Source organism: Procambarus clarkii, chromosome 42 (genome assembly GCF_040958095.1).
Source record: "Procambarus clarkii isolate CNS0578487 chromosome 42, FALCON_Pclarkii_2.0, whole genome shotgun sequence".
Classification (NCBI taxonomy): Eukaryota; Metazoa; Arthropoda; class Malacostraca; order Decapoda; family Cambaridae; genus Procambarus; species Procambarus clarkii.
This window is the reverse complement of record NC_091191.1, coordinates 18,945,843-18,959,078: the sequence shown is the minus strand read 5'-3', so window position 1 is coordinate 18,959,078 and position 13,236 is coordinate 18,945,843. Positions and strand designations below refer to the sequence as shown.

General features: G+C 38.3%; 1 long non-coding RNA gene across 1 annotated transcript; it reads left to right on the top strand.

The window, feature by feature from the left end:
* The first annotated feature begins 4,949 nt into the window (after positions 1–4,949).
* LOC123758551 (uncharacterized) lies at positions 4,950–10,859 on the top strand. Its single transcript, XR_011231167.1, has 3 exons — positions 4,950–4,991; positions 7,051–7,140; positions 10,682–10,859. It is a non-coding gene; the product is annotated as an uncharacterized lncRNA (long non-coding RNA).
* Positions 10,860–13,236: the final 2,377 nt, after the last annotated feature.

Genomic DNA, 13,236 nt, shown 5'->3' with positions numbered 1-13,236 from the left:
TTTACGGGGCTGTTATTTGCCCATGTCCCACTATGATGGGATTGTGCGGTTGCTCCCGAAGCCCGGTGATTTGAGTTTTCTGTCTAATTGGAGGCCGATAACTTTGTTGAATGTTGACTTTAAGATAGTGTCAAAGTTGCTGTCGTGATGATATTGGTTCAGTGGTTTTTGTTGAGCAGTTTTGTGGTGTTCCGGGTTAGTCTCTGCTTCATTGCAATTCTCTGTTTTGGGATGTGATTGTGTATGCCTCTGACCTTCACCTGCCTGCTGCAATGGTCAGCTTGGATTGGTCTAAGGCGTTCGACTGTGTGTCGTTTGGCTTTGTGTTGCAAGCCATGGTGTGTTTTGGGTTTCCTCTGTTGTTTGTTGTTTGGGTTCGCATGTTGTATGCTCGTTGTTGTAGTCGTGTTTGTATTAATGGGTTCTTTAGTTCCCCTTTTGCCATTCGCCAGTCGGTGCGTCAGGAATGCCCCTTGTCCACACTTCTTTGTTCTTTTTCATTAAAACTTTTTTTTTCATGCAGTAAAGGCCTGTGCCATGGTTGTTTCTTCACAGTTTCCCTCTGGTCTCTGTTGGAAGATTTGTGGGTATGCTGCTGATACGGTATTTTTCATGGCCACCGAGGGCTCTGGTGCGGTTCAGGGCCTCGTTCAGCATTTTGAGCTGGCCACGGGGGCCCTCATCAATTGGGATAAGTCCTGTTTGATGGAACTTGGCTGCTGGGCCTCCTGTGGGCGGGGTCGTGGTTTCAGGTGGTCAAATAGCTTTGGGTTTTTGGGCTTACTTGGTTTAGAACAATCTTTGACGTAGAACTGGGACGCTATGTCTCGGTCGCTTGAGTTTTTTTATTTCTAAAATAAACAAACAATAGACAAATAAACAAAACCGGCAAATATACAAATAGACAAATAATGAAAACAATCAGGATACATAGAACAAAGAAACATAAATTAAAGAACAAAGAACACAAAACGCTAAACCTTGCACAACATACAAAACAAAAATTAATGGGCAGAAAGCAAAAAGCGCATAAAATTATGTATAAAGTCAAGCCATTACTGTGCACAGGGAAAGTACTGCACACATGGAAAGTACCGCACACACGTGAATACTCACAAACCAGAACAGACAAACCAGACCCACACACGCACACACAGTGGAAACAAAACCCAGCACACGCAAGAATCGGTGATGGGAAACTTAGCCATATACAGGCACACACAAGAACAACCTGGTAAGCGCATGCACACAACCGAAACACACAGGAACCGGAAATTCACAAACTAATACTGGGAAGTGCATAATCATAGAACAAAAAAGAAAACTACAGAAACCACACACACACACACACAAAACAGACATATAAAGACATAAGTACATAATTACAACCACAAAGAAAGATAAAATAATTACAAAACATAAGTCGGTATCAGAGCAAGCCACAACACACATAGCACCTACAGAGAGCACAGGCCAGGCCAACCCAAAAGGTCTCACGGAAACCCTAAGAAAACTGGCACACACAGCAACCAGGAAAAACAGAAGCACAGCCTCAAGCAGGAGCAGGAAATGGACACCCACAACACACACACAGATACACAATGTCACCCACCGGTACACGTAGGAACTGGGAAGAAGAGCACACACGCACACCAGAAGCAGACACAGACACAAACACCGCACTACATAGGAATCAGGGGCAACAGGAACAAAAACACAAATATCGTTATATTTCTCAGGGAAATCCACTCGCGGATATGTCTTAACATAAACATCCGAATTCAACAAATCGCGCTTAGTAGGGTGAATATCAACATGACACCACGGGCGCTTCATATATCCCGGAACCACTATATCAGTGGAAACCTGTGACAGAGGCAGACGCCGCCGAACAGAGGACAACGAAGACGAAGGGAGAGGCTTGGGGAGGTGGTAATACCGCCGCCGGCGAAGCAGGAGACACTGAAGAAGAGGGCGGAGACTGGAGAGGCAGTAACACCGCAGCCAATGAAGCAGCAGACACCGAAGGTGACGACAGAGACTGGACAGGCGACAAAATCGCCGCCGACGGATTAGGGGGAGGGGGCACGGGCACGGGACCCACCGGGCGAGCAGCCTTCTTCAGGTTCACCACCAACTCGCCAGCATCTTTGGCAGGGGGGAACCACCCCCTACGAGGGCAGACAAACGCGAACCACACCGCGAACAAACGGACGCGGGCGAGGTACCTGACGCCGGAACCAAGGGGTCTTTCACATGTACAACAGGGGTCTACACCATGGTCTAAGCCACCCGCCGGACTCACAGCAGCACCTGGCACACTAACCTCGCACTTCACAGAGGAAGAGTCCTCAGAGTCCTCAACATCACATTCCACAGCCCACTCCCGAGGAGGCGACGCACTCCTATCCGCTCGAGATTGCTTCGATACTGCCCGTTGAGCGTCGGAGCTGTCGCCACCAGCAGGATTCAACCGAGAAGAGCCGTCGACCGACAGCCCCACGGCGGGGAAAGTGCGACCCCGCAGCACATCAGCCTCGACGACATGGGGCACGAGGCCACATTCCACAGAGGACATCGGAACTGGAGACAGGGCAGGCGGAGCTGGCAGAAGTGAAGGGGCCAGGAGTGGCGAAGGGGCCCATAGAGACACTGGATCTGAGAAAAGAGAAGGAGCCTGCTTAGGCGAGGAAGCCGACTGCGGGGGCGGGACCCCACCCACCACCACCCCATTACGCACACCACCACCTTTACGCACGCAACCTGTCCTCTTAAAAAGAACGTCAACAGTTGCCGTTTGACTCTACGGCTGTTTTTGGACGTTATTTTGTCTTAAACTACGTCTATTTTCGCTTCCATGGACTATCTCTTGTTATACAATGAAATACCACACTCTTATTATTCTATAACTCACTGACTATGCTCTGATATATGTTCTTCAAGTAAAAATACATATATTTTTGCCTTAATTAGGCCATAATCCAGAAAATTCCAGCCCATCGATCTTTATATTTAGGAAAACATCTAATAAATTTGGAAATGAATTTTTCGTTCGCCGACAGTTTCCTGTTACTATTTAGTCTTTTATGCTTTAATGTCGCTGGTCATTGTGACTTTCCCAGGATTTATATATGTTTTGTAGTAGCATTTAGTCACACTACAGTAATTTAACTAATGGGAAACCTTTATAGTCGTCGTAAATTAGTAATAATCATTTATCAAATAATAAATTAGCAAACATGTACAACTTCTTATGTTACGACTTTTCGGGTAGGCCGTTCTGTTTGTTTACAACCCCAATGTTTCAAAAAAACACAATACTTTTAATATATAAGTGACTAAGTATGCTCTAATAAATGGTCCTCAATGAAAATTATGTTTGTTTTTTTTAATTTGTCCATAATGAATAAGATTCGTTACTGTTGATCTTTATATTAAGAAAAACATCTAAGAAATTTGGTATTGAATTTTCGTTCAAATAAAGTTTCCAGTTACTATTTCCTAGTTATCCTTAAATGTAGGTGGTCATTATTTTACTGTTATGTATATAGAAATTTAGCATTATGCATTTATAATACAGAACAATTTGGTCGTTCCACTGCCTCATAATTATATAAAATACATTGTGACAAATACTTGATAATTAAAATCATAGTTTTTTGACAACTATAAAAAATCCTGTTGAAATCATGCCGTTTTGAGTTGTCATACGCTTCTTAGTTAATAATATTGTGTAATGTTTGGCACAATTTATCACTGTATTTACAAACTGTTTAGGTATTAATGTATTCATTTTTTTGAATGTGTAATATGTTACTTAATCCTAAACTTCTTTTGCAACATTTATATCAGTTATAAATAACTGTCGCGAAACGGCGTATGAAAAAATAAATTTCCCCAAATGAAATTAGTGTATCGGCGATCGAGCGGCCATATTTAAAAGTGTATACTCTTGTCACTGTTCTGACATTAGTTTTCGATGTACGTATTTCATTTTTGTACCAATGTGTTCGCAATAGAATGTTCTAGAAGAACATAAGTATAAAACGTCACATAAGGATGTGTTCGACCGGCAACATATATAAAAACTACGTCGATTATACTCGTCGTGTCAATAATGCAATTGTTTTACCACGCTGATTCAATGCCATACTGTTTTCTCAAATAAGCTCTTCGGCTATTAGAGAAAACGTAAATTTCATGGCGAACATTTGTAAACTATCCCCAAGTAGATCTGATCGAAATTGGAATTTATACAAATATTTATTCTCGTGTTGCCCCCCAGTGTCACCCTTGAGTAACCAGAAACGGATATACCAACTAGTCTAACTCATCCTAATCCTTGCACAAGCCCTCCAGAATTTCTTTATTGAAGATCAGCAAAAAATTATTGTGCAGCTCATATTATACAGTTTAAGAATGAGATTTCCTTGTTCTAAAGGAATGAAAATGACACTGCCTTAATCTCAGTCGATTAAGGCAGTGTCTGGGATGCTCCCGGTGCCCGTGCCTGGTGCTCGTGCACCAGGCACGGGCGATAGTGTACGTTTAATTGTTCTTTTTGTGTAAATAACGGAATAAAATGTAAGACATAGTCTGCAGATCTTTTTCCAGATGTCTTTTATTTTTTTTCCTAAGAAAACTAAGATATTGCGAATTTTGCTTAACAATTACATTAATTATTAACTTTTTGTCGTTATTATTTTTATAATTAAAAGAATTACACCTTGTTTTTTGCTTATGTACAAAACAGAGTCTAATAACCACAGTTCGTTGCCCCTGAATCTACACATCATAACCAGTTTACTCATGTCATCGTCCCTAAATCAACAAAAACAACCAGTGTATTATTGTAAATAATTATATCTCATGATTTCTTAGCAATGGTAAGACATTTTTAAGACTAACCTTCGTAAGAAGGTATGCTCGTATACGAACTGAACGACCGGGCTTCACAACAAAAACATGGCCACATGAGTTGGATTATTCCGGTAATATTGAACTACTGTTCATTGTTATTAGTTTAACAATACTGTTAGGGAATGTCATAAGAGTTAGGGAATGTCATAAGAGTAGTCACAGGGCAACAAAAGATACCCAGCTTCTGGGTACGGGATCTTTGCCCGAAACGCTTTGCGTGCTAGTGGCTTTACAATAATAATAATAATTTATTTAGGAAAAATATATACATAGATGCAGAGTTACAGTACAAACATTCTGTTTGATTTATAGATAGAGGTAGTACATACAATACCTAAAGCCACTAGTACGCATAGCGTTTCGGGCAAGATTGTAAAATCATCATTATTCCTATTTTCTCTCTTAACCCCCAGTGTACCTTTTCGTATATTAATAAATAAATAACCAGGGTTTTTTATGCGGCTGTGCTGAAAGCCTGACGTAAAATAAATCATTGTGTCGGAAAACAGGAAGCTACAAATTAGGCTTATATTGAGGTTCCCCCCTCCCCCCTTTCCCCCCAATTACAGGTCTGTCTAATTACCACAAGCTACCACAAGCTACACAAGCTTCACAAAGCTTCCTGGCAATACATTAGTAATGAATAAATATGATATGTTAGGCTGACCTAACCTAACCTAACCTAACCAAACCTAACCTAATCAAACCTAACCAAATCTAACCTAACCAAATCAAACCTAACCAAATCTAACCTAACCAAATCTAACCTAACTTAACCAAACCAAACCAAACCTAACCTAACCTAACCTAACCTAACCTAACCTAACCTAACCTAACCTAACCTAACCTAACCAATGCTTGGATCGTCGACTTGATTTGGTGTCACCATTTCTTTATTTTCGTCTAATTTCTTTATAAAAAGATACTTTTTCAGATTAAAATTATGTTTTTTCGTGTTGTACATTCAGTACCAACATTATAATGAGTATATATATCTTATTTATTCATTACTAACATATTGCCAGGAAGCTATGTGAAGCTTGTGTAGCTTGTGGTAGCTTGTAATTAGACAGACCGCCAATTACTGGTGGAGTAAATCAGCCTAGCCTACTTCTTCCTAGCATAACCTAGCCAACACTAGCCAAGCCTAGTCTACCCTTGCCTAGCCTAGCAAACAGCCCTTGAACCCCCTACTGTTAAGACTCTGCTCTCTGATTGTACCTATTACACCTATTATTAATTTCCTTCTGTATCTTTAGCTCCAGTATGTTGTTATATTATGCTGTGCAAATTTGGGACCTGGCCCTCTAGTATCTTACATATATGTATTATTTGATACCATTCTTGTCTCCTGTCCAGAGAGTACATTTTGAGAGCTTTGAGACGGTCTCAATTATTTAGATGTTTTATCATTTATATGTTTGCTGTTTATGGTCTCTTTATTTCCTCTAATTCAGAGATTTCTCCTGTTCAGAAAGGAGGAGTCAGTACCGAGCAATACTCAAGATGGGACAGCCCCAGTTATTTGAATAGTATTAGCATTACTGTGGGTGGGGTCTTTGATTTTTAACATTCTCATAAACCATTCCATTATTTTTCTGGCCGCCACTATATTTGCTCGGTTATGTTCACAAAGTGTGAAGTCGTCAGACGTCGTAATTCTCAGATCTCTTGCATGTTTTTTCCTTCATAGAGTAGGTCTGATTGTGTCCTGTGTTCCTTGTTTCATTTAATTTCCTCGTTTCTACCATACTTCAGCACCTGTAACTTATCACTGTTAAAATCATGTTATTTCTGTTTTTTCAATGTCTCCTACAGTGCCAATTTACTTGTCTTCTGTATCATCTGTAAAGTTTCATTGTTCAAATTTCAGTTATATTTTGCTTGTATTTTCACATGTATTAATTTTATTTTTATCTCAGTTTAATTACTGAAAAAATGCCAAGAAGTTAATATGTAAACAAAAAGTGCTTATGAGATTTGCATGTCACAACTCTCATTTGCAGTTTTTGGATGGTGGTGCAAGTATGCATCCTACCTTGTTCTTGTAGTTTTATATAATTAATCTAAACTGATTCTATTTTATGCCTGGTTTTAAATAGTTTTGTACCTTTTGGGTAAATTTTACAGCAGCCCAACATCAATTTCAATCGGTGATATTGTTTCTCATGCAGTCGAATATCTGAGAGCTCATTGCAACAATGGATTCCAAAAATCCAAGTAAGTTTCATTATACAGTAATTAGGATTAGGTTTCCTTTATCGCGGTACTAGATTTTAATCATATTGCATACTTTATGATAGCTCAAATTATCATAATTTTCAGGACAGAAAAGTGTATGAAGCAGTCTTTCATGCTACATTTATCCATTTAGCTAAGAGTATAATTAGCAAATGATTCACAAAAATATTAATTACACAATTTGATAATTGTCCCAGACAGACGTAAAGATCATTGCATCTTCGTTTTCTGATGTGTTGTTTTGTCATCCAAAGATTGTACATTATTACCTAAAATTCCAATTTAGAATATTTATTAAGTATTACTTAGTTTGTTTTCATCTAGAGTATGCACCTCCTCTCTTGGATTGCCTACCCTCCATCCTTCACCAGACATTAAATATCTTTGCTTATACTAAGTATTTAAAGTGCAATCAATACCTGCTTGATGGGGTTCTGGGAGTTCTTTTACTCAGCAAGACTGGCAGTAGGCCAGGCTTGACTTGTGAGAGTTTGGTCCACCAGGCTGTTGCTTGGAGTGGCCTGCAGGCGCACATACCCACCACAGCCTGGTTGGTCCGGCACTCCTTTGAGAAAACTATCTAGTTTTCTCTTGAAGAAGTCCACGGTTGTTCCGGCAATATTTCTTATGCTCGCTAGGAGTATGTTGAAAAACCGCAGACCTCTGATGTTTATTCAGTACTCTCTGATTGTGTCTATGGCACCCCTGCTCTTCACTGGTTATATTCTGCATTTTCTTCCATATTGTTTACTTCAGTATGTTGTTATTTTACTGTGTAGATTTGGGACCTGGGCCTCCAGTATTTTCCATGTGTATATTATTTGGTATCTCTCTTGTCTCCTTTCTAGTGAGTACATTTGGAGAGCTTTGAGACGATCCCAATAATTTAGGTGCTTTATCGAGTCTATGCATGCTGTATATGTTCTCTGTATTCCCTCTATTTCAGCAATCTTCACCTGCTCTGAAGGGGAAAGTGAGTACTGAGCAGTACTCAAGACGAGACAACACAAGTGACTTGAAGAGTACAACCATTGTGATGGGATCCCTGGATTTGAAAGTTCTCGTAATCCATCCTCTCATTTTTCTTGCTGCCACAATATTTGCTTGGTTATGCTCCCTAAACTTTAGTTCGTCAGACATTATTATTCCCAAGTCCTTTACATGTTACTCTCCTACTATGGACAAATTTGATTGTGTCTTGTACCCTGTATTATGTTTAAGGTTCTCATTTTTACCATATCTGAGTACCTGGAAATTGTCGCTTTTAAACATCATGTTATTTTCTGCTGCCCAGTCGTAAACTTTATTAATACTGTATCTACCTGTAGTTTTTCAATATCTTCAGCAGAGGTCATTTTTAAGCTGATTTTTGTGTCATCTGCCAAGGCTGATACAACGCTGTGCCTTGTATATGAGTCTATATCTGATATGAGAATAAGGGAAAGCAATGGTGCAAGGACTGTATCTTGAGGTACAGAGCTTTTAACTGTTCTTGGACTCGATTTTATATGGTTGACTGTTACTCTTTGTGTTCTGTTTGACAGAAAACTGAGTATCCAGCGTCCTATTTTACCAGTTATTCCCATTGACCTCATTTTGTGTGCTATCACTTCATGGCCAAATTTGTCGAATGCGTTTGTGAAATCCGTGTACTGTATACCACATCTGCATTCCCTTTTTCTTCTAATGCCTCAGTGATTTTGTCGTAATGGTCAAGTAGCTGTGAGAGGCATGATCTTCCCGTTGTAAATCCATGTTCGCCTGGATTGTGGAGATCATTTGTTTCCATGAAAGTAGTGACCTGACTCCTGATCAATATCTCAAATACTTTTATTATGTGGGACGTTAGTGCAACTGGTCTATAATTCTTTGCCAGTGCTTTGCTCCCTCTCTTGTGTAGAGGGGCTATGTCTGCTGCTTTAAGTGCATCTGGTTTTTCCCCCGTGTCCAATCTCTTCCTACTCACTATACTGAGTGCCTGTGCTAATGTCACTTTGCATTTCTTTATAAATATTAAATTCCATGAGTCTGGACCCGGGGCTGAGTGCATGGGCATATTGTAAAATTCTCTTTCAAAATGTTCCAAGCTCGTGTTGATATTGGTTATATTTACAGGGGTTTGGATATCACGCATAAAGAAGTTGTCCGGATTTTTTACTTTCATGCTGTGTATCTGAGTGCTAAACATATCCTCATACAGCTTCTTTAGGATTTCACTAATTGTAAAATTAGTGTTATGACAAATTAGAAATTTGTCATCCTCAATGTATGAACCTTCACTAATACAAATAGGTCCAATATTGGCAGTGATATTTTCTTATGATTTAGCATAAATGAGGAAATATTTTGGGTTTTCCTTTATTTCTTGAATTGCTTTTTTGTCTAGTGGCCTCTCTTCAATCTGATATGAATGCTTCAGTCTCTGTTTTATTTCTACAATCTCCCTGTTTAAATTATTCCTTCTTTGTATGAAAAGTTGTCTGCTTAATCATTTCCGTTGTTTTTTGTCTTTTTTTGTAGTGTCGCCTGCGTTTTCTTTCTACGTTGGACCTCTTTCTGGCTTTCCTCAAAGGAACATGTTTCAGACAGACTTCATAGGCTTCAGAAGTCTGTTTTTCTATTCTTTGTGTATGATGTTTATTACTTAGAACACATTCCCATTGAACGTTCGTAAGTTCCTCATTTATTTTTGCCCAGTCTATCCTTTTATTATTATTATTAAAATTGGTTTTATTGAATAACCCTTCTCACTTGTTGTTTCTCTTAGGCCTACTACCATTATTAATGTTAGTTTTCACTTCAATGTTGTCCGAGTACGTAGTGTTTGAGACAGTAATGTCGCTGATTAGCTCATCATTGTTTGTAAATATCAGGTGCAGCGTGTTTTCGTTCCTAGTTGGTTCTGTAATCTGCTGACTGTGCGAGAATTTGTCACAGAATGTCAGTAGTTCTCTGACCTGTAGTTTGTTATTTCCAGGTTGATTTTCTGCTATAATGTTATTTTTACTATTCTCTATTTTAAAATGGGCAGATTGAAGTGTGCAAAGAAGATAATATCTGGTACAAGGTTTGTTAAGTTATCAAGGATATTCTCTATTTTGTGGATTTGCTCAGTTAATTTCTCAACTGTTGCATCTTTCAGTTTGTATATTAAAATAATAATTAGATTTATATTTTCAACCCTGATTCCAAGTACCTCTACCACCTCATTAGTTGAGTTCAGGAGCACTGTTCATGCCAGTTCCTCTTTAATATACAGACCTACTCTTCCACCTGACCTTATTACTCTGTCACATCTATATAAATTATAATTTTGGATCCAGATTTCACTATCCATGTGGTCTTTTATGTTGAATGATTTGCTCATTCATTCATCATTTGCTCATTTATTTGATCATTCAAATATGAATGATTTCCCATATTGTGTGTGACTTCTGGTGAGCTTAGGTAGTTCTACATTATAATGTAATTATACTGTACTGCACAGTTTATCATAACCCAAATTATCTTTATTTTTCAGTCCTGAGAAACGCTTTACAGCGATTATGTCCCTCATGTAATATTATCGTGAACATTAATCAACATGTCTGCAAGTGTGGCTATAGGCTTTTTGATGCCAAACGTAAAGCTCAGCCGGAAAGCCAGGCTCAGGCAAATATCAAGAGATCAGAAAAAAAAAACATATACCTGTTGTACATGGTAAGCTCACTTATATTTTTATTCACAATGTTTAATATGGAAATAAATAACATATAATTGATTAATTTAATTTTATTTAAAGGAAATATTTGTTGTAAAGATTACCAACATATATTGTCAAATGAGCAATTTATGTCATCTGCATTTAAAATACAGCTTTCACACACTTCACGTATTTGTGTTGGATAATATCATTTTCCAGCTTTACATAGAATACTTTGTGTTCTTTATCTATGTTCAGATGAGTTGCATAAAAGTGTGCAAGATTTACCAACCCGTTCTCACACAAGACAGCACATATATGACTTAATGCTTAAAGTCAATATGTTGAATATGAATTAGTAAATATGTGATATATTCCCAGTTACTTTTTTTTCCAAGGCCCAAACTCTTCCTCACGTACCAATTTACGTCTCACAGTACCCGTCCGTCAACCTAGATAGCAGAATAGTCGTGATTGGTTCAATTATAAGGAAAATTGTACTTTTCAGGTCCCACACGGGTTGTGAAATTTACCTACTATTGTCCATGCTCTTAGAATATTATAGATCAGCTACTTTCTATTGAAGGCTCGTAGTTTTGTTTTGAGAAATATTAGTTGTTCTTAGTAAATTATAATAAGCACTAAAAATGATTACATAGAATAACAGTCCTTCACCAATCAATATTATATACCATAGTTTGTGCTTTACAAATCTTTAAAGGATATTTTGTAGGAACGCTAACAGAAAACGATGGTACATTGGAATGTCTATGGGGTAAACTACTGTAAACAGGATGGTATTGTGTCTACTATACCAACTACAGGATCGGTATATTGTCCACTACCACCTGTTAGGTGGGTAAGGGGTGCAATACCACCCACAGGATGGGTATGAGGGTCACATCCACCCAGAGGATGAGAATGGGGATCACATCCACCCACAGGAAGGGTATGGGGTCCAATACCACCCACAGGATGAGTATGACGTCCACTACAACCCACAGGATGGGTATGGGGCTCCAACCACCCATAGAATGGGTATGGGGCCCCAACCACCCATAGAATGGGTATAGGATCCAATAACACCCACTGGATGTGTATTGCGTCCATTGCCGCGCGTCGAGCTCGAAAACCGCAGCATTCATCTCAGAACCATGCCTATTTCACGCAGATTCCTTAATAAACGTAAGAATTTTATATGTCACAAGAAAGATAGAAATATAAGCTTTATTCTAAATACCTTACCATGGGCATATTTAAATTTAAAGCGAAGATACGTGTACTTTTATAATAGCCGAGCTCCGACCCCGGACAGATCGATCCACCGAGCCTCTCTCTCTCAGAACAATGTTTATTTCACGTGAATTCGTTAATAAACATATATGTTTTATATGTCTCAAGAAAGACAGACATATAAGCTTCACTTTAAACACTTTACCATAGACATACTTAAAGTTCTAATGAAGATACATGTATTTTAAAAATTAAGGAGCTCCCACCCCGTACAGACTGAACAACAGAGCAACTCTCTCTCAGATCAATGTTTATTTCACGTAAATTCGTTAATAAACACAAATGTTTTATATGTCTTAAGCAAGATAGAAATAAGAGCTTCATTTTAAATACATTACAATATACATATATATAGCTCACGTGAAGATACATATGTTTTTATAGTAGCGCTTAGTAGCTTGTCGGGCATGGAGTGCAGACGCCTACGCACTTGCCGATATATTGTATAATTATCAAAGATACGCTAATAAAGCCTAAAATCTTATATGCCTCCTGAAAGACCGAGATATGAACATTATTATGATTGCACCAAATGAAATATATCATGTTCGAGAACAGAGATATATCAATTTTAAATTAAGTTTCGACTCTTGCTCGGGCGAGAGAGATAGGGCGACTCTCGCCCCATCTATTGGAGATTCTGTGCACTAAAGACCCAAAGCTACTCAACCCCTCTTAGCATTATTTAAGTAATGAAGTAATATGATATATTTACTCACTATAATGTTGGTGCTGAATGCAGAACATGAGAAAACATATATTTACTCCAAACTAATGTAATTTCATTATGAAATAAGTAGCATCAAAGGAAGTCGATGGTCCAAGCGGCAATGTTGTGGAGCGACTTATCCAAGATATATCGTTGTTTGGTAAGTGTTTGTTGGCATATCCAGTTGTCGCACTTCTCTGCACAAATTATCACAAATTTAAAATATAATGTTAACAAGTAGAATACGTATTTTTAATAAAATCTAACATAACTAGCCAGAAAACATTTAACATTTATTAAAATATATATGTTTGGAAGTTAAATCGACTTCATAGGACAATAGTTGTTGTTACAAGAATGTAACAACACTTGTAATATATACTCGTTATTC